This window comes from Schistocerca cancellata, chromosome 1 (genome assembly GCF_023864275.1).
Source record: "Schistocerca cancellata isolate TAMUIC-IGC-003103 chromosome 1, iqSchCanc2.1, whole genome shotgun sequence".
Classification (NCBI taxonomy): domain Eukaryota; kingdom Metazoa; phylum Arthropoda; class Insecta; order Orthoptera; family Acrididae; genus Schistocerca; species Schistocerca cancellata.
The window spans coordinates 522614930-522633433 of record NC_064626.1 but is presented as its reverse complement, the minus strand read 5'-3'; the positions used below and the strand labels follow the sequence as shown (position 1 = coordinate 522633433).

Genomic DNA, 18504 nt, shown 5'->3' with positions numbered 1-18504 from the left:
CGCAAGTATTACGGAGATGGTTCTGGAACTCTAACTAGTATCCCTGGAGGGGAGACAACGTTACTTTCTACGAACACTATTGAGAAAACTTAGAGAACCAGTGTTTGAAGGTGACTACAGAACGATTCTACTGCCGCCAACGTAATTTCGCGTAAGGACCACGAAGATAAGCAGCTAGGCCTCGTACAGTGATATTCAAACAGTCGTTTTTCCCTCAGTTTGCGAGTGGAACAGGAAAGAAAATGACTGGCAGTACGGAGTATGTTCAGATGGTTCTAATGGCCCCGAGCACTATGGGACTCAACATCTGAGGTCATCAGTCCCCTAGACTTAGAACTACTTAAACCTAACTAACCTAAGGATATAACACACATCCATGCCCGAGGCAGGATTCGAACCTGCGACCGTAGCAGCAGTGCCGTTCCGGACTGAAGAACCTAGAACGCTCGGCCACAGCGGCCGGCCACGGAGTATGTATGTAGATGTAGATGTGGTGGACTGTCTTATCTCTTGCCAGTGTATACGATGAATAGTTGCCAGCAGAGGAAGAGGATACCCGTTCCTCGAAGGCCATCGTGTGTGTGTGTGTGTGTGTGTGTGTGTGTGTGTGTGTGTGTGTGTGTGCGTGCGCGCGCAGTACAGTGCTTGAGTTAATGCAGTAAATATAGCAGTTACACAGCAGAAGAAGGAAATGCAAATCGTGCTGGGACGCGGATGACGAGTAGGATCTTTGACCCCGGCTGCAGCCTGCAGCTGGGAGGAGCCGCTGACGCCGCGTTTAGTGGACCGCAGACGCCGGCGGCCGACGTAATGGGCGACGGCTCGCCGCCTGCTACGCCCACTCGCGGGCTGAATGTCACCGCGAGTCATACCGGCCGGGGGGTCAGCGGCCCCGACACCCGGTCTGCGCCGCTTCCTCCATATGCGTCTTTTCTGCGGGGTGTGCCCGCAGCCACCTCCAGGTATTATTCCTAGACGCAAGCGCTCCTCTGGTACCGTGTTGAGTCACACTGCTCAGGCTAATTCCAGCCCACGAGAATAAGGATATTTTCTCTGTTTCTTTTTCATCGATTCCTGCCTCGAAATGATTATAAGGGTGGTTTGATAAGCCTGGTAAAAAATGTTACATAAACAACTCGTCTTTTTTCCTCGACTGGTGTTCTCTGAGTGCTATACACTTGATCCAGCTATCTACAGCTTTTTCAACCAATCAGAAAAACAGGTTCTGACAAACTGTACAAAAAACTAGTTGACTGCAACTATCACTTTCTCATTTGATGAAAATTTCTTCCCAGTAACCAAAGTTTCAAGTTCGGGAACAGGAGGAAATCACTTGGGGCCAAGATTTCAGCCAACGCAGATCTCAAACGATCCAACAATGAAGCATAGTAGAGTCCAGTTTTGGTTTTGCCTTTTTCCAAGTGATCTATTAGGATTATTCCCTGATAATCCAAAGAAAACATTGGCCGTCACCCAGTGGCGGGTGCAGAAAAACCTCAAGGAGGGGGCGCTAAAGATATCTTGAGCTACCTTCACTTTTACCGTAATAAAAAATAATCTGAGTTTAAGAAAGTTTTATTTAAACTGATTACACACAGCCGCTCGGGATTAGCCGAGCGGTCTAGGGCGCTGCAGTCATGGACTGTGTGTCTGGTCCCCGCGGAGGTTCGTGTCCTCCCTCGGGCTTGGGTGTGTGTTTGACCTTAGGATAATTTAGGTTAAGTAGTGTGCAAACTTAGGGACTGATGACCTTAGCAGTTAAGTCCCATAGGATTTCACACACATTTGAACATTTGATTACACCCATATACAGGACAAAGCCAGTGGTTCTCTTCCTTATATGATGAATTCTATGGACCTATTCTTCCTGGCAAATTGGTTAGTTACATCATCAATAGGACAATCACTGTCAGGGTGAGTGTTCAACAGAGCTAAGTCATTAAGTCTGTCCTCCTTCACTGTCGACCTCAGCCGAGTCTTTGTACGCCGCAGTGTTGAAAAACTTCTTTCTTTCTACTGTAGCAGTACATGCAGGTAGACAGGCAAATATTTTGTACAGCGTGTGTAAAGTAGGATAGTCAGAGCTACGGCAAATAGACAACGCTTGCTTGTATTGAAGAATCTCTCCCATTAGTCTCCCCGCCCCGTAAGGAAGTGGGCGGATGGGTGGAGGGGGGGGGGGCGACCCGCGCTTCCACATATGTATCCGCCTCTGCCGTCACCTTACCAGCTGAGAAAACTGTCTTTGCCTTCGTCGGTGCACATTTACCAGCTTTTGACCATTGTTTTGACTCTCGTGTATAATGATGGTACCAGGTTTCATCAACAATCAAAAATCGACGCAAAAAGTCTTGCGGATTTCATTAAACAACGCCAGACACAGAGTTGAAATCTTGTGCCGGATGCAAGATGTTTTGAAGTCATTCAGTTGAGATGCCTTCAGTCTCACGAATTTTTCTTCGGCGTTCTTGCATTACCGTACCGAGGATTTTGTCAATGTTTTTCTTTGTGCTGACTTCAACTGGACGGCCGGAACAAGCTTTGTCTTCAGTGCTTGGCCGATCACGTTTAAATTCATTAATCCAAAAGCAAACGGTCTTCAAATGAAGATGCAGCGTCCGCACGAACTTCATCGAATTCTGTTTTGATCTGTGCGGTAGTTCAACCCTTCAAATGAAAACTTTTAATAACGAAACTCGGTTTTCTCCATTTTCCATCGCAGTCGACATACTGACCAGTTCAGATGGCTGTCAACACTCAATTGTACGCTGTACTTTGTTGAAAATCTTGATACGAAAGTTAGAATAGTCAATCTTACCAGCCATGAACGTGCAACAAAAGGTTCCATTCTTTCATAGAAATGTACTGGACTTACAAAACCACCCTCACATGTCATCAATACGTTTCTCTTTGAAATTCAGTACTGCATTACTTCATTTATAATTAGCTGAATCGAAGTGAAAGTAGTTTGAAGAAGTAACGAAGACTAAAATGAATCGTTTCGTCGACGACAGTGTCATTACAGGCGGGAGCAGACTCTCTGATATGACAAGGATGGGAAAGGATATTCCGTGATGACGTTACAGATTTTCAGGCATGAGGTAGAAAAGTAAAATGGTTGAAATGGCTCTGAGCGCTATGGAACTCAACATCGAAGGTCATCGGTCCCCTAGAACTTAGAACTACTTAAACCTAACTAACCTAAGGACATCAGACACATCCATGCCCGAGGAAGGATCCGAGGATTCGAACCTGGGACCGTAGCGGTCGCACGGTTCCAGACTGAACCCCTAGAACCACTCGGCCACAGCGGCAGGCTAGAAGGGTAAATGTTTCAGTTTGTGGTAAGGGACACTGATATGGAAATGAAAGAGGCGGAAGTTATAAATGAAAATCGTTCTGGTAACTCTGACAGTGAGCCTCTTCTACTGCAAGCTCTTTGCTTTCCATATTTTGCGAGGCGGTGCTATGGAGCAAAAAAGTGAAGTCTAGTAAACATGAACACTTGCTCAATAGAAGAGATGTGTTTCGCAGCACTTGAGATGAACAAAGTAGTCATAGAGCTTAAGGTATGTATTGTAGAGCCCATATCTACTAGACGTTTTTTCATTGTTTTGGTCCATACTACCACCTCTGAAAGTTTCTTACCCTACAGTCTTAGCGATAACAGTAGCGGTACATGTACGCCACTGTCAGAGGTATCAGAAAGATTTTCATTAATAACTTTTCAAATCGGTCGTTTCCGGACCAAGGTTTCCTTATATCATATTGATACATTCACCCTGCTCCATCACGCCTAAGAGTTTGTTACATCCACACCTAATTACCCTGACTCAAAAATTTGTCCGGCAGTTGAAACGCCTAATTTATTCTGCTGGCAAGTGTTAGGTCTCGCATCGAATTTACAAAATACTCTTTAACAAAGCACATACTCAGATTATAGTGGGTGTTTCAGAATTCCTGTTCCGGCGGAGGTTCGAGTACTCCCTCGGGCATAGGTGTGTGTGTTTGTCCTTAGGATAATTTAGGTTAAGTAGTGTGTAAGCTTAGGGACTGTTAAGTCTCATAAGATTTCACACGCATTTGAACATTTTTGAACAATTCCTGTTACAGATTTCTAGTGGCAGTAGAGGGGACTCATTAGATAAAACTTTGATAAGAAACAACCTCTCCCCCCTCCTTGTTATAATTACGAGCTCACATGCGATTTTTGTCCGACTACGGCAATGCTTGCGAGAAACTGGTAAGTTCAAGAACGAGGATGGTTGACTGTGGTGCTCCGGGTACGCGACGCACTCTCGACTTGACGTCCTTCGTCACGCAGACGAGAACCCAACGACGAGTCCTCGAACATAACGCATCACAGGAACTCCTGTATAGCACATACGTCAGAACTCGCTGCCCCGCCGGGTGCGTGCCGTTAAGTGGAAGATCTGAAAGCGATACGATCTTCATGCTTATTTTGTATCCGATTGTTGTATTTCCGTACATGGATTCCTGATCAAAACTTTACTAAGACATCTCTACAACCCCTAGAAACCTGTAAATTGTGAAACATTCCATACACGAGGTAATGGGCTTCATGTCAGGCGGACCTGCGTGAAGCCGAGGCCTGGTAAGTTAAAGCACAGCGGCGAGAGCACCGCCATGGCGGGGCCGCGCGCTGCCCGCCGCGGCTGCGACTCGAGCTCGTGTGTGGTCGGTGCGCGTGCGTCGCGCTGGCTTACTGCCTCACGGCGCGCGCCTTGCCTAGGTCGCGCTCCCGACCGCCACCCAGGGACTGCCAGAACCAACGCCTCAGGAATCCCACAACTGCCCCCCCCCCCCCCCCCCAAGCGTACGAGTCCACCATTGCGCTCGTCGTCTTCCCGCAATCTACGCCGCTCGTGACTCTGCACTACGCCGGCCGCTGTGACCGAGCGGTTCTAGGAGCTTCAGTCTGAAACCGCGCTGTTGCTACGGTCGCACGTTCGAATCCTGCCTCGGGCACCAATGTGTGTGATGTCCAAAGGTTAGTTAGGTTTAAGTAGTTCTAAGTCTAGGGGACTGATGACCTCAGATGTTAAGTCCCGTAGTGCTCAGGGCCATTTGAACCATTTGACTCTGCACTCTACTCACATCTATTATTTATTTAAAATAAATAAATAAAACCTCATCTACTGCTTTTAGACTCCCATTCCCTAAACTAATCCCCTCAGATCGCCAGACTTAATGTGACAACATTCTATGACTTTCGTTTTACTTTTGTTGATGTTCATCTTACAGTCTCTTTTCAATTGTATTCCAAGGCCTTTGCCGTCTGTAATAGAATTGTAACGTCGGCAAGCCTCGCTGTTTTTGTTTCTTCGATTCCCTTTGCTGTTATCTCGTTTTCTTTTCTGAGACATCAGTCTTCTGACTGCTCTGATATGGCCCGCCACGAATTCCTCTCCTGTGCCAACTTCTTCATGTCGGAATAACAGCTGCATCCTATGTCCTCAATTATTTGCTGGATATTTTCCAATCTTCCTCTACAGTTTCTATCCCCTACAGCTCCCTCTAGTACCATTGAAGTTATTTCCAGACGTCTTAAAAGAGCCCTGGCAAGCTATCCCTTCTTCTTGTCAAAGTTTTCTATACGTACCTTTCCTCCCCGATTTTGAGGAGAATCCCCTCTTTCCTTACCTTACCAGTCCACCTAATTTTCAACATTTCTTTTGTAACACCATATCTTAGAGGCTTCTTTCCTCTGTAGTCTGGAACCGCGTGACCGCTACGATCGCAGGTTCGAATCCTGCCTCGGGCATGGATGTGTGTGATGTCCTTAGGTTGGATAGGTTTAACTAGTTCTAAGTTCTAGGGGACTGATGACCTCAGAAGTTAAGTCCCATAGTGCTCAGAGCCATTTGAACCATTTTTCTTTTCCTCTGTACCGGTTATCCCACACTCCGCACCGTGTCACTACCATACAATGATGTGCCCCAAAAGTAAATTCTCCGAAAATTCTTCCTCAAATTAAGACCTGTGTTCCATACTGGTAGACTTCTCTTGGTCAGGAATGCCCTTTTTGCCAGTGCTTACCTTCTTTATATGTCGTCTTTGCTTCGCCCGTCATGGGTTACTTTGCTGCCTAGGTAGCACAATTCTTTAGCTTCCTCTACTTCGTGATCCTCAATTCCGATATCAAATTTCTCGCTTTCTCGCTTCTTACTACTCATTACTTTCGTCTTTCGTCGATTTACTATCAATCCTTATTCTATACTCATTACAATGTTCGTTCAATTCACCACATCCTGTAATTCCTCTCCACTTTGAATGAGTATAGCAATGTCATCGGCGAATCTTATCGTTGATGTCCTTCCACCCTGAACCTCAATCCCATTCTTGAACCTTTCTTTTATTTCCGTCATTGGTTCCTCGACGTACAGATTGAACAGTAGGATCGAAATACCACATCCCTCCCTTACACATTTTTTAATCCGAGTACTTCATACCTGGTCTTCTAGTCTTACCGTTCCCTCTTGCTTCTTGTATATATCGTATACTACCCGTCTTACCCTATAGCTTACCCCTATTTTTCTCAGGATTTAGAATCTGTGGGTTTACATTGTCGAGCGCTTTCTCCTGGTCGACAAATCCTATGAACGGGTCTCGATTTTTCTTCAGTCTTGCCTCCACTATCAACTGAAACTCTAAAACTCCCTCTCTGGTGCCTTTACCTTTCTCAGCGTACAGGCTGAGTAACCTCGAGGTAGGCTATAATGCTACCGCATTCTCAACCACAGCTTCCTTTTCATGCCCTTCCACTTTTGCAGTTGTATAATGGTTTCTAAACAGGTTGTAAATAATGTTTGGCTCCCACTATTTTCGTCATTCCACTTTCAGAATTTCCTGTTATAAGCTCAGCTGGTACAGCCAGTCGGGTAAGTGTAAACACTGTCGTCGATAAATCCACGATAATGAAAATCAAGAAGTGTCTTATTACTGTATATTGTTAATTTTTACTTTTGGACCATCTAACTACAACTGAATGAAACACTATTTTCGTGTCTTATACGTTTGTCTTTATTCTCTGCAAGACATCTTCAGTCGCCGGGAATATCTACATGTTTTTACTATTTAGTTCACATAGGTTATAAACAGTTCTGGAGGTTGGTTTTCCTATGATGTATTATATTTTAAATTCTACTTACAGGTTCCGCGGACAATTTTCTACAAGTTGTGTTTTTGTTCAGTTTTTGGCGCTGTTTCTCTTCTTATAATTGAGGTTTTATTTTTCACGATTCACAGCGCTAGGAACTGAACACTTGTTTTGATGTTATGTTTTGGTTTGTGTTGTCGACTGTCGGATGTTGTTGCCAAAGATCGAATGTTATAGCCAACATTTGAGTGTAATATTTTGTGATATCACACGCGCGCACACACACACACACGCACGAACGCACGCACGCACTCTCTCTCTCTCTCTCTCTCACACACACACACACACACACACACACACACACACACACACACACACACACACAAATATGCATACACAAACAGATCAGGTATCTCAAAAATTACAGCTGGCAACACAAGCCAAAACATAGCATCAAAACAAGTTCAAAAAAATGGCTCTGAGCACTATGGGACTTAACATCTATGGTCATCAGTCCCCTAGAACTTAGAACTACTTAAACCTAACTAACCTAAGGACAGCACACAACACCCAGCCATCACGAGGCAGAGAAAATCCCTGACCCCGCCGGGAATCGAACCCGGGAACCCGGGCGTGGGAAGCGAGAACGCTACCGCACGACCACGAGATGCGGGCCTTCAAAACAAGTGTTCATTTCCCAGTGCTGTGAAGTGTGAAAAAAGCGCCAAATGCCAATTATAAAACAGCTTGTAGAAAATCGTCCACGGAGCCTGTAAGTAAAATTTAAAATACCACTACGTCGTAGAAAAACAAGCCAGTAGAACTGTTTATGACCTCTATATACAGTGTCCCAAAAAGGAAATTAAATAGTAAAAATATGTGCATATTTCAGGCGAGTGAAGATTCCTTGCCGAGAATAAAGACGAAACGCGTATGACACGAAAATTGTTTCATTCAATTGGAGGTAGACGGTCCGAAAATGAAAAATTATCAATATATCGTAATATTACACGCAACTGAGGAAGACAGGACTATAGAAGTTGAAGATGTCAAGAAGTGGCATTTGTGACAATTGAAGCGGCCATACTGTGGTCCTAGATCAATTTAACCACTAACCAGAAAACTGATCACTGTGGTAAGCTTAAAGTTCGTTAAGGCAGCACAGCAGTGCGACGTATTGTTGGGAATTTTTTAAAACCATTATTATCATCCTCATCAGTCTGCAGATATAAAAAAAGACGGTTCTTGCATATCACGTTTTCTAAAAAAATTATCCCAAAGTAATACCAGTTATAACACTATGAACAGTCGCAACTAATTTAATTACAATTCCAACATTGTGAAGTTTTGTTTTTATCGCTGAAAAGATATGTGCTAACCTGTTAACGATTACGAGTTAAAAAGCGTAAGATATTCAAACACGAGTACCTTCGTCCTTACGTCATGCTTTATTACACTGGGTAAATCAACTGCTCTCATTGTTTGTATGAAATCAGACTGAAATCCTTCTGCTTTCCTGCAGAACACTCCCTACTCCCACGAAATACAGCTTGAACTCTATTGTCATTTCAGAATGTGGAACATTTCTGTACGGATCGCATCCATTGGTTTTCGTATGAGGAATAATGAATGGAACATACTACAAATACTACAAAGGAATAGATGGGAATTCAATTATGGAATATTCCACCAGAATAAAGTATACAGGGTGGTCCATTGATAGTGACCGGGCCAAATATCTCACGAAATAAGCACCAAACGAAAAAACTACAAGCTTGAAGGGGGAAACCAGATGGCGCTATGGTTGGCCCGCTATATGGCGCTGCCATAGGTCAAACGGATATCAACTGCGTTTTTCTAAATAGGAACCCCCATTTTTTTATTAGATATTCGTGTAGTACGTAAAGAAATATGAATGCTTTAGTTGGACCACTTTTTTCGCATTGTGATAGATGATGCTGTAATAGTCACAAACGTATAAGTACGTGGTATCACGTAACATTCCGCCAGTGCGGACGGTATTTGCTTCGTGATACATTACCCGTGTTAAAACGGACCTTTTACCAATTGCGAAAAAGGTCGATATCGTGTTGATGTATGGCTACTATGATCAAAATGCCCAGCGGGCGTGTGCTATGTATGCTGCTCGGTATCCTGGACGACATCATCCAAGTGTCCGGACTGTTCGCCGGATAGTTACGTTGTTTAAGGAAACAGGAAGTGTTCAGCCACATGTGAAACGTCAGTCACGACCTGCAACAAATGATGATATCCAAGTAGGTGTTTTAGCTGCTGTCGCGGCTAATCCGCAAATCAGTAGCAGACAAATTGCGCGAGAATCGGGAATCTCAAAAACGTCGGTGTTGAGAATGCTACATCAACATCGATTGCACCCGTACCATATTTCGATGACCCAGGAATTGCATGGCGACGACTTTGATCGTCGGGTACAGTTCTGCCACTGAGCACAAGAGAAATTACGGGACGATGGCAGATTTTTTGCACACGTTCTATTTAGCGACGAAGTGTCATTCACCAACAGCGGTAACGTAAACCGGCATAATATGCACTACTGGGCAACGGAAAATCCACGATGGCTGCGACAAGTGGAACATCAGTGACCTTGGCGGGCTAATGTATGGTGCAGCATTATAGGAGGAAGGATAATTGGCCCCCATTTTATCGATGGTAATCTAAATGGTGAAATGTATGCTGATTTCCTACGTAATGTTCTACCGATGTTACTACGAAATGTTTCACTGTATGACAGAATGGCGATGTACTTCCAACATGATGGATGTCCGGCACATAGCTCGCGCGCGGTTGAAGCGGTGCTGAATAGCATATTTCATGACAGGTGGATAGGTCGTCGAAGCACCATACCACGGCCTGCACGTTCAGCGGATCTGATGTCCACGGATTTCCTTCTGTGTGGAAAGTTGAAGGATATTTGATATCGTGATCCACCGACAACGCCTGACAACAAGCGTCAGCGCAATATCAATGCATGTGCGAACATTACGGAAGGCGAACTACTCGCTGTTGAGAGGAATGTCGTTACACGTACTGCCAAATGCATTGAGGTTGGCGGACATCATTTTGAGCATTTATTGCATTAATGTGGTATTTACAGGTAATCACGCTCTAACAGCATGCTTTCTCAGAAATGATAAGTTCACAAAGGTACGTGTATCACATTGGAACAACCGAAATAAAATGTTCAAACGTACCTACGTTCTGTATTTTTATTTAAAAAACCTACCTGCTACCAACTGTCCGTCTAAAATTATGAGTGATTTGTTTGTGATTATCACAGCGCCATCTATCACAAAGCGAAAAAAGTGGTCCAACTAAAACATTCATATTTGTTTACGTACTACACGGATATGTAATGAAAAATGGAGGTTCCTATTTTAAAAAACGCAGTTGATATCCGGTTGGCCTATGGCAGCGCCATCTAGGGCCTACCAATGTGCCATCTGGTTTCCCCCTTGAAGCTAGACAAGTTTCGTTCTTTGTAGTTTTTCGTTTGACGCTTATTTCGTGAGATATTTGCCCCGGTCGCGATCAATGGACCACCGTGTATATACTGTAACGATGAAGGCCGCTGGCCTTGAAAAAACATTCTCGATGACGCACAAAATATAATTTTAGAGGCGAAATTTAACGCGTGGCACATGAGGCATCAGAACCTCATTCATCGTCTGAATTTATGTTTTATCCTTTAGGTAGCAGTTACTATACCAGTTTGAAACTCTTCTCCCTCTGCTTCTGTGTGCTACTATATCTCATCTCTCCTATGCTATCATTACTGACTTTAAAAATCTACTTATACTTCTTGCTACGATCTTAGTCTTCCATATCGTTCCAATACTTACGCTACTGGTACGTACATTATCTATCACTGGTTATCTTAGGACGAATCCTGTTAAGTTTTTCCATCTGCTGATAAAGGTTTCCAGAAGATGTGATTTTAAAATTTCTGTAGCTGTCCACTTAATCTGTAACATTATTTGTATCCTTGTTTTTCAGAATTATAAAAAGTCTAGTTTTTCAATTCCCCAGTCTCCAGGTTCCACTTCTCTGCGTTGTTGAGTTACAAATACACAGATGACATATATTTCTGACATCATTTAAGGTTAATAGATATCTTTTATTGGAGCTAAATAACTTTTACGAATTTTCACTTCGATAATTATGTGATTCTAATTACCAGACACCAAAAATCTTTATTGTGTACCATCATTGCCAGGATTCCTGTTTTAAAAGGCTATAATTTTCTCGGAAATAAGAGACTATCTTTTTATGCAAATGTCTTATTCACGAAGCTGTTGTCAGAGCAGTCTTTGCGGTAGAATAAATGTAACGAGAAGAAGGCTTGCACAAATTGTGCTTGACGTAATTCTTGTTGAAGGGAAATGATCGCCGCAAGAGATAGTCCAACAAAACGCAAGTCTTCATTCCGTCTTCCAATGAGACGCCGTCGCACTATAATAAAACCAAATAGCGGAAGAGCTGCGATTCTGAACTTGCGTTTTGGAAGCAAACTAACAGCGACAAACCGGTATTCAGCCGTCATCTGCGGCCGTTGAGGCTGTGCAGGCGATAAGGGGTCTGAAGCGTCCGCGGACGGCCGTGAGTTGGTGGTTTAAGTAGCCTCCCAGGGCGTATATCTCAGGCAGGCACACCCAGGCCGTTGCGCGGTGCTTCATCTGAATAATGCTGCCATATCCTCGTCCGATAGCGGCAATGTCTTCATTCAGACACGCTGCGGGCGCAGTGCTGGCCACACAAGGCGGTAACAGCAGAACCAGGGGCGTGACGGCCCGCTGTACGAGCGTACAGAACAAGTGTTCAGCGAACCTTGCCTTACCTCCTGTGTGGCTTTTCAAGACCTCTCCTCTGTCAACAAAGGCGTGTTTCTCACAGGAACGATTATACTTCAGAAAGTAGGCTCCTAAATTACAATCATCTCTGCTTTCTTCAAGCTAGGAGCGTAAACTATCGAAATCTATTACGTTATTTTTATTATTTTTAATAGCAACGGGTCTCCAATCTGTCCTACGTTTTTATTCTACTGAAGTTAAGTGGCTATAATCAAATCGATGGTTTTTCCCTCAAGTTACTTATTTCGCATATGGCTAGCATCATGTCACACACACTCCGTCTTCAGGCCACGAGTGGCCTACCGGGACCATCCGACTGCCATGTCATCCTCAGAGGAGGATGCGGATAGGAGGGGCGTGGGGTCAGCATACCGCTCACCCTGTCGTTATTATGGTATTCTTGACCGAAGCCGCTACTATTCGGTCGAGTAGCTCCTCAATTGGCATCACGAGGCTGAATGCACCCCGAAAAATGGCAACAGCGTAAGGCGGCCCGGATGGTCACCCATCCGAGTGCCGACCACGCCCGACAGCGCTTAACTTCGGTGATCTCACGGGAACCGGTGCATCCAGTGCGGCAAGGCCGTTGCCATCATGTCACACAGGGTAATTGTTTTTCTTTAACGTTACATCTACAGATATTTAAAAGAAAGTCGTGATTATAAGTTGATTAAATTTTCAATATTCACAAATCACAGAAAATCACACGCTTAAATCCAACTGCTGAACATACGCGACTGATCCCTTAGCTGGGAAGAGGAACTCCTCCGGATCACCACGAAATGATCGATTTTGGCACCTACGTATGATATGCTGCACCGTTTGTCGCTCTGCATCACATCGCAGCTGCAAGATGTTGTTGATCCGCACTTGTACATTGAGTCAGCACATTTTCCACTATTTTTCCTTTACTGAGTGCAGACCAGATCTTGCGATGCTCTTCAAACCCTAGTGGCTTGGGCAAGATGCATGGCATCTTCAGCTGTTCTAGGGGTACCGCTGTTCTGCCATATTCTTGTCCATCGGTCTGCTGTTGTTGCTCCGTTGCCAACCAGAGATTTTGCACCTTGTAGAGGTGACGGGAGCGAAGTTTGTTTTTACTCAGTGCCGGAATGTCCTCATGTATAGGGAGATAAGGGTCACCATCTTGAGAGCAGCTTCACCGCGCAGAAATGGGGGAACTATATGGCTGAGAAAGCTAGTGTATTTCTGATTGTTCTTGTGATGGAGCGCGTAGTCTGGTTGAGCTGCGTATCGCTGAGCTTAGTGTGGTGTCACAGCCAGACACCACACTTGCTAGGTGGTAGCCTTTAAATCGGCCGCAGTCCGTTAGTATACGTCGGACCCGCGTGTCGCCACTATCAGTTTTTGCAGACCGAGCACCGCCACACGGCAGGTCTAGTCTAGAGAGACTCCCTAGCACTCGCCCAGTTGTACAGTCGACTTTGCTAGCGATGGTTCACTGTCTACATTCGCTCTCATTTGCAGAGACGACAGTTTAGCATAGCCTTCAGCTACGTCATTTGCTACGACCTAGCAAGGCGCCGTATTCAGTTACTGTCTTCTGAACAGATAATATTGTGACTCACGTACCGTCAAGAGCGACGTTCATCATTAATGGGTTAAAGTTAAGTATCAAACTAATTACGTCCGCTTTCTGAATTCTAATTCCTTGTCATGTCCCAGACCTCACGTCAGTATAGTCCTTCCCTCCCCACGCCAGCCTGCGTGGGCTAAAACGCGTGCATTTCGGCCTCCACTAGTAACACGGTGTTGGCTCTTCTGCCAACACAACACTTAGTGCATGGGCCGTTGACCCAGACTGTAGCGCATTATTCTGCCACAGGGTGCACCAGTGAAAGAATAGATGTTCTTAGAGTAGGAGCTGATGTTCCCCATGTCGTGCCACAAAATTTCTGCAAGATGTTGTTTCTTGATTTCATTTCAGTGGCAGTTTTCAGTAAGTGCTGAACGTCTTGTCAAGAATGACCCCTAAATAACGTGGACTTTCGTTATAGTGTTGCTGGTTCCCTTCAAAATATATCTTTGTGTACTTGTTTAAAAGCTTGTTGTTAAAATGGAAGGTGGTGATTGCGGTTTTGGCAGCACCTTGCTGTAACCTCCAGTCACGGCAGTATTTGCCAATAATTTGTAGGTCTTCTTTCAAGGCAGAGTAACGCCCGGATCTTTGTGGGTCGCAGCAAGACCCCAATCTGCAGTATATCCAACTCTTAGAGCATCCGAGGTGTACAAAAGAGTCTACACCGAATTAAAAGAGAGAGAATAGTCACTGGGATTATGTCTTAGACACCCGAGCTCAATTATAGCTGGGAGAAGATTCCTGCCCGTAGACTACCGCAAATTACGGGGCATTTACAGACATCGGTCTGTTCTGTATGCAACCATGACAGCTATGGAAGACGATTGTCCACAGATTGGCATCAACAGAAGGAGCGAGACGTTGAGGTATGCTGTCTAGGAACTGGCTGCGTTTCTATGCTACGTGCTGTAGGGTTTTAAGCAGTAACTACTGAATCATGTATTATTTACTATGTTACCCAGAATAGTCTGAAACTCAACGAATTTGTCTCCGATCAGTAGAATAGATGGTAAAAGCTGGTAGCTTCCACAGCTCTGTCCGATTTTCTACTCAAAAAAATGTAATGTGTTGGACGTCTATAAGTAATTCATACCCGCTAAACTGATTCCAGATTTCCGAGCAGGCGCTCTTTCTTCTACCTTCAGACTTCCTACTAATACCCGTGTTGTAATTAGAAGGAACCATTCCCTCACACCTTCGTCTGTTATCCGACAACAAGGTACGAAGCCTCTGCATTCCAACTCCATGGTGTTAATAGTGAAGTTGTAACATTCTTGCAAGATTCTGAAAACGGATTACGTATGAAAGTAGTCCGGATATCCACGTAACTAATAAAAGCCCCGTTATACAAAATGTTTGGACCTATGAATCAAGTTAGTAACGCGATCTGACTACAAAGAGTTTGTAGAGAATTTCCTGCAGAGTGAACACTTACTTTTTTCGCAATCATTTGCAACAGGCGTAGCAAAAGGAAATTAAATTTAAATTAACGTGAGTAATCGCATCAGATATCTTACCGAGCATAAATATCCGTAAAACTAAGTGGCTTGTGGCTCCGTGCATTGCAGTTGGCATGTGGGCCCAACCTGTTATAATAACTCGCACGTACAAAGCATACAGAGAGCACATTTCCTATCGAATAAAGCAATACGTCTCCGCCAGCTGCGTCAAAACTGACACCTTTTCTGCTGAAAAGCCTATCGATAGACTAGGGCAACAAAGGGTATGTTTATTGTGAAAACTGTAAGAATTTTATTCAGAAGTTATTTTGGAAATTTGAGGTAAGGACTATGGGACCAAACTGCTGAGGTCATCTATCCCTAGGCATACACACTAATTAATCTAACTTAACCTAACTTAGGCTAAGAACAACACATACACTCATGCCAGAGGGAGGACTCGAACCACCGACGGGGGGAGAATCGCGAACTGTGACAAGACGCCTGAGACCGCGCGGCTCAGAAGTCATACAAAATTATTGAATTAGTTCGAAAAGTTGCTAACGGATGGCGCTGGAAGCTGTGCAGCTCGTACAGTATTAGCGTGCATAATTAAACTTTTGCAATTATATCATATCATAGAAATGTCCACCACTCACAGTATGGAGGTGGGGTAAACGGACAACGGAATTTGCCATCACATGCAAATTGGTTGACATGACACACAGATCGCCGATTCAAGCTCATCTAACTCGGTGAAATGGTTCCGATAGTCAGTGTCTTTCACTGTGCCCCACCAAGAGTAGTCACAAAAAGTCAGGTCGGGTGAATGTGAAGGCTAATTCTTCTCTGCCCCAGTAAATTTGCAATAATCCAACACAACAGTTCTAGTCCCGAAGTATCCATCAAGAAAGCGAAAAACCTGTTCAGCGCGATGTTGTCTGACCCCATCTTGCATTAACCACTCGGTGCCTGGTTGATCCTCCAACGCTAGCTGTGTTACGACACGTCGTTCCAAAACTCTACTGTAGCATTTACTAATCAACATCAACATCTGCATCTACATTGATATTTTGCAAATCACATTTAAGTGCCTGCCAAAGGGTTCATCGAACCACCTTCACAATTCTCTATTATTCCAATCTCGTATAGCGCGCGGAAAGAACGAACACCTATATCTTTCCGTACGAGCTCTGATTTCCCTTATTTTATCGTGGTGATCGTTTCTCCCTATGAAGGTCGATGTCAACAAAATGTTTTCACTTGCGGAAGAGAAACTTGGTGATTGAAATTTCGCGAGAAGATTCCGTCGCACCGGAAAACGCCTTTCCTTTAATGATGTCCAGCCCAAATCCTGTATCATTTCAGTGACACTCTCTCCCATATTTCGCGGTAATACTAAACGTGCTGCCCTTCGTTGAACTTTTTCGATGTAGTCGGTCAGTCCTATCTGGTAAGGATCCCACACTGCGCAGCAGTATTCTAAAAGAGGACGGACAAGCGTAGCGTACGCAGTCTCTTTAGTAGATCTGTTACATTTTCTAAATGTCCTGCCAATAAAACGCAGTCTTTGGTTAGCCTTCCCCACAACATTTTCTATGTGTTCCTTCCAATTTAAGTTGTTCGTAATTGTAATTCCTAGGTATTTAGTTGAATTTACGGCCTTTAGATTTGTGTTATTTATCGTGTAACCGGATTTCAACGAATTCCTTTTAGCACTCATGTGGATGACCTCACACTGTTCGTTTATCCCACGAGAAAAGTTCCAATAATGCCTCTTCCGCATACAGCGCACAAAATAAACTTGGGAGAATAGAGTGGTTTCGCTTCACACAAACGGGTATTTTCGGAACCCTAGAATCGCCAATTTCTGTTACTCACGACTCCATTCAGGTACAAGTATGCTTCATCCGTGAACCAGATGCCACCAGTCACTGTGAGAACCTGGTTTGCAGAGTCAGCTCTTTGTATAACAGCTCGTGCAGGTACCGCTAAGTGACTGGATTTTGAATGTTAACATGTATAGTCTCTGTCTCAATATATTCTGCGTGTTGGAACGCTTCAAATCAGTCTCTGTTGCAATTCTTCGGACGGATTTCCAAGGATTTTGCTGAATAATTCCAGAAAATTTGACGATATTTTCAGGAGTGGCTACAGTTTGCCTGGGGCCAATATTCCCCGCTGGTCATCATCCACGCTGCCTGTCCTTTGGAATTTGGCGAAGACTTTGCGAATGTTTTCACACTGGGTCTTCTTAGCACATTACAGCGTGTTTGAATGTTGCTTCTTGTTGCCGTAGGATTATGTTCTAACGTGTGGCATTCCAGTGCTAGAAAAACTCGTTGTTCAATCGAATACATGGTTTCAACCACTTCTTTCGGCACGCTAACCTCCTTTCATGTTTCAGCGGTGGAAATGATAATAAATGGTATAATCCATACGAATCGGTAACAACGGATAAAGGTTGGATAAAGATTCACTGATACGGACTGGGACAAAACTGACAGTACTACAATTCGGACGAATCAATATTAAACAGATTCTGTGCCGAGCCTCGAAACAGACTGTCCTCACAAAGACTCGTAGACTAAGTCTCCACCAGCGAAATACGCTTTTCCACTCTTTTCAAATGTGTGTGAATTCCTAAGGGGCGAAACTGCTGAGGTCATCGGCCCCTAGACTTACACACTACTTAAGCTAACTTATGCTAAGAACAACACACACGCCGGCTGTAGTGGCCGAGCGGTTCTAGGCGCTTCAGTCTGCAACCGCGCGACCGCTTCGGTCGCACGTTCGAATCCTGCCTCGGGCATGGATATGTGTGATGTCCTTAGGTTAGTTAGGTTAAAGTAGTTCTAAGTTCTAAGGGACTGATGACCTCAGAAGTTAAGTCCCATAGTGCTCAGAGCCATTTGAACAACACACCCACCCGTGCTCGAGGGAGGAATCGAACCTCCGGCGGGAGGGGAATGAAACGTCCCATTAGAAAAATTAATGAATTACTGTGCTGATAAACCTCTTACATTATTTGATTTTCAAACAGCTGAGCAGAACTGAACGTACTCAGACATTTCGCTCTTTACCTATTCTGATCAACACTAAACTGACAGCCAATATTTTTAGCGCAACGCAATCTGACTTTCAATAATCCCTACAAGAGAATGGCCCTGACTAACATTAACCTATACGTTTCACAAATCACTTCCCTCAAAAAAATCTTCGTTACTTGAACAACTGCAATACAGCGAGCGCCACTACTGCCAGCTAAATAAAAGATTGAAACTACTGAAGGCACTAACTATTGATAGGCATAGTTAGCAAATGAAAGATTTTGATAGAGAACAAGCAATGTATTCACCTTAATAGTGTTCGAAAGTCATTATATATACAGGGTGGTCCCGAATTCATGGTACAAACTTTAATGGTAGGTACAGGACATTGTAACAAGGATTTATTGTA

General features: G+C 44.1%; 1 protein-coding gene and 1 pseudogene across 1 annotated transcript in view; one reads left to right on the top strand and one right to left on the bottom strand.

The window, feature by feature from the left end:
• Nucleotides 1-18504, top strand: part of LOC126187869 (uncharacterized) — a 1070755-nt gene that overhangs the window by 610720 nt on the left and 441531 nt on the right. The gene's annotated exons all lie outside the window — the stretch shown is intronic.
• On the bottom strand, nt 12480-12597 carry LOC126101051 (5S ribosomal RNA; annotated as a pseudogene).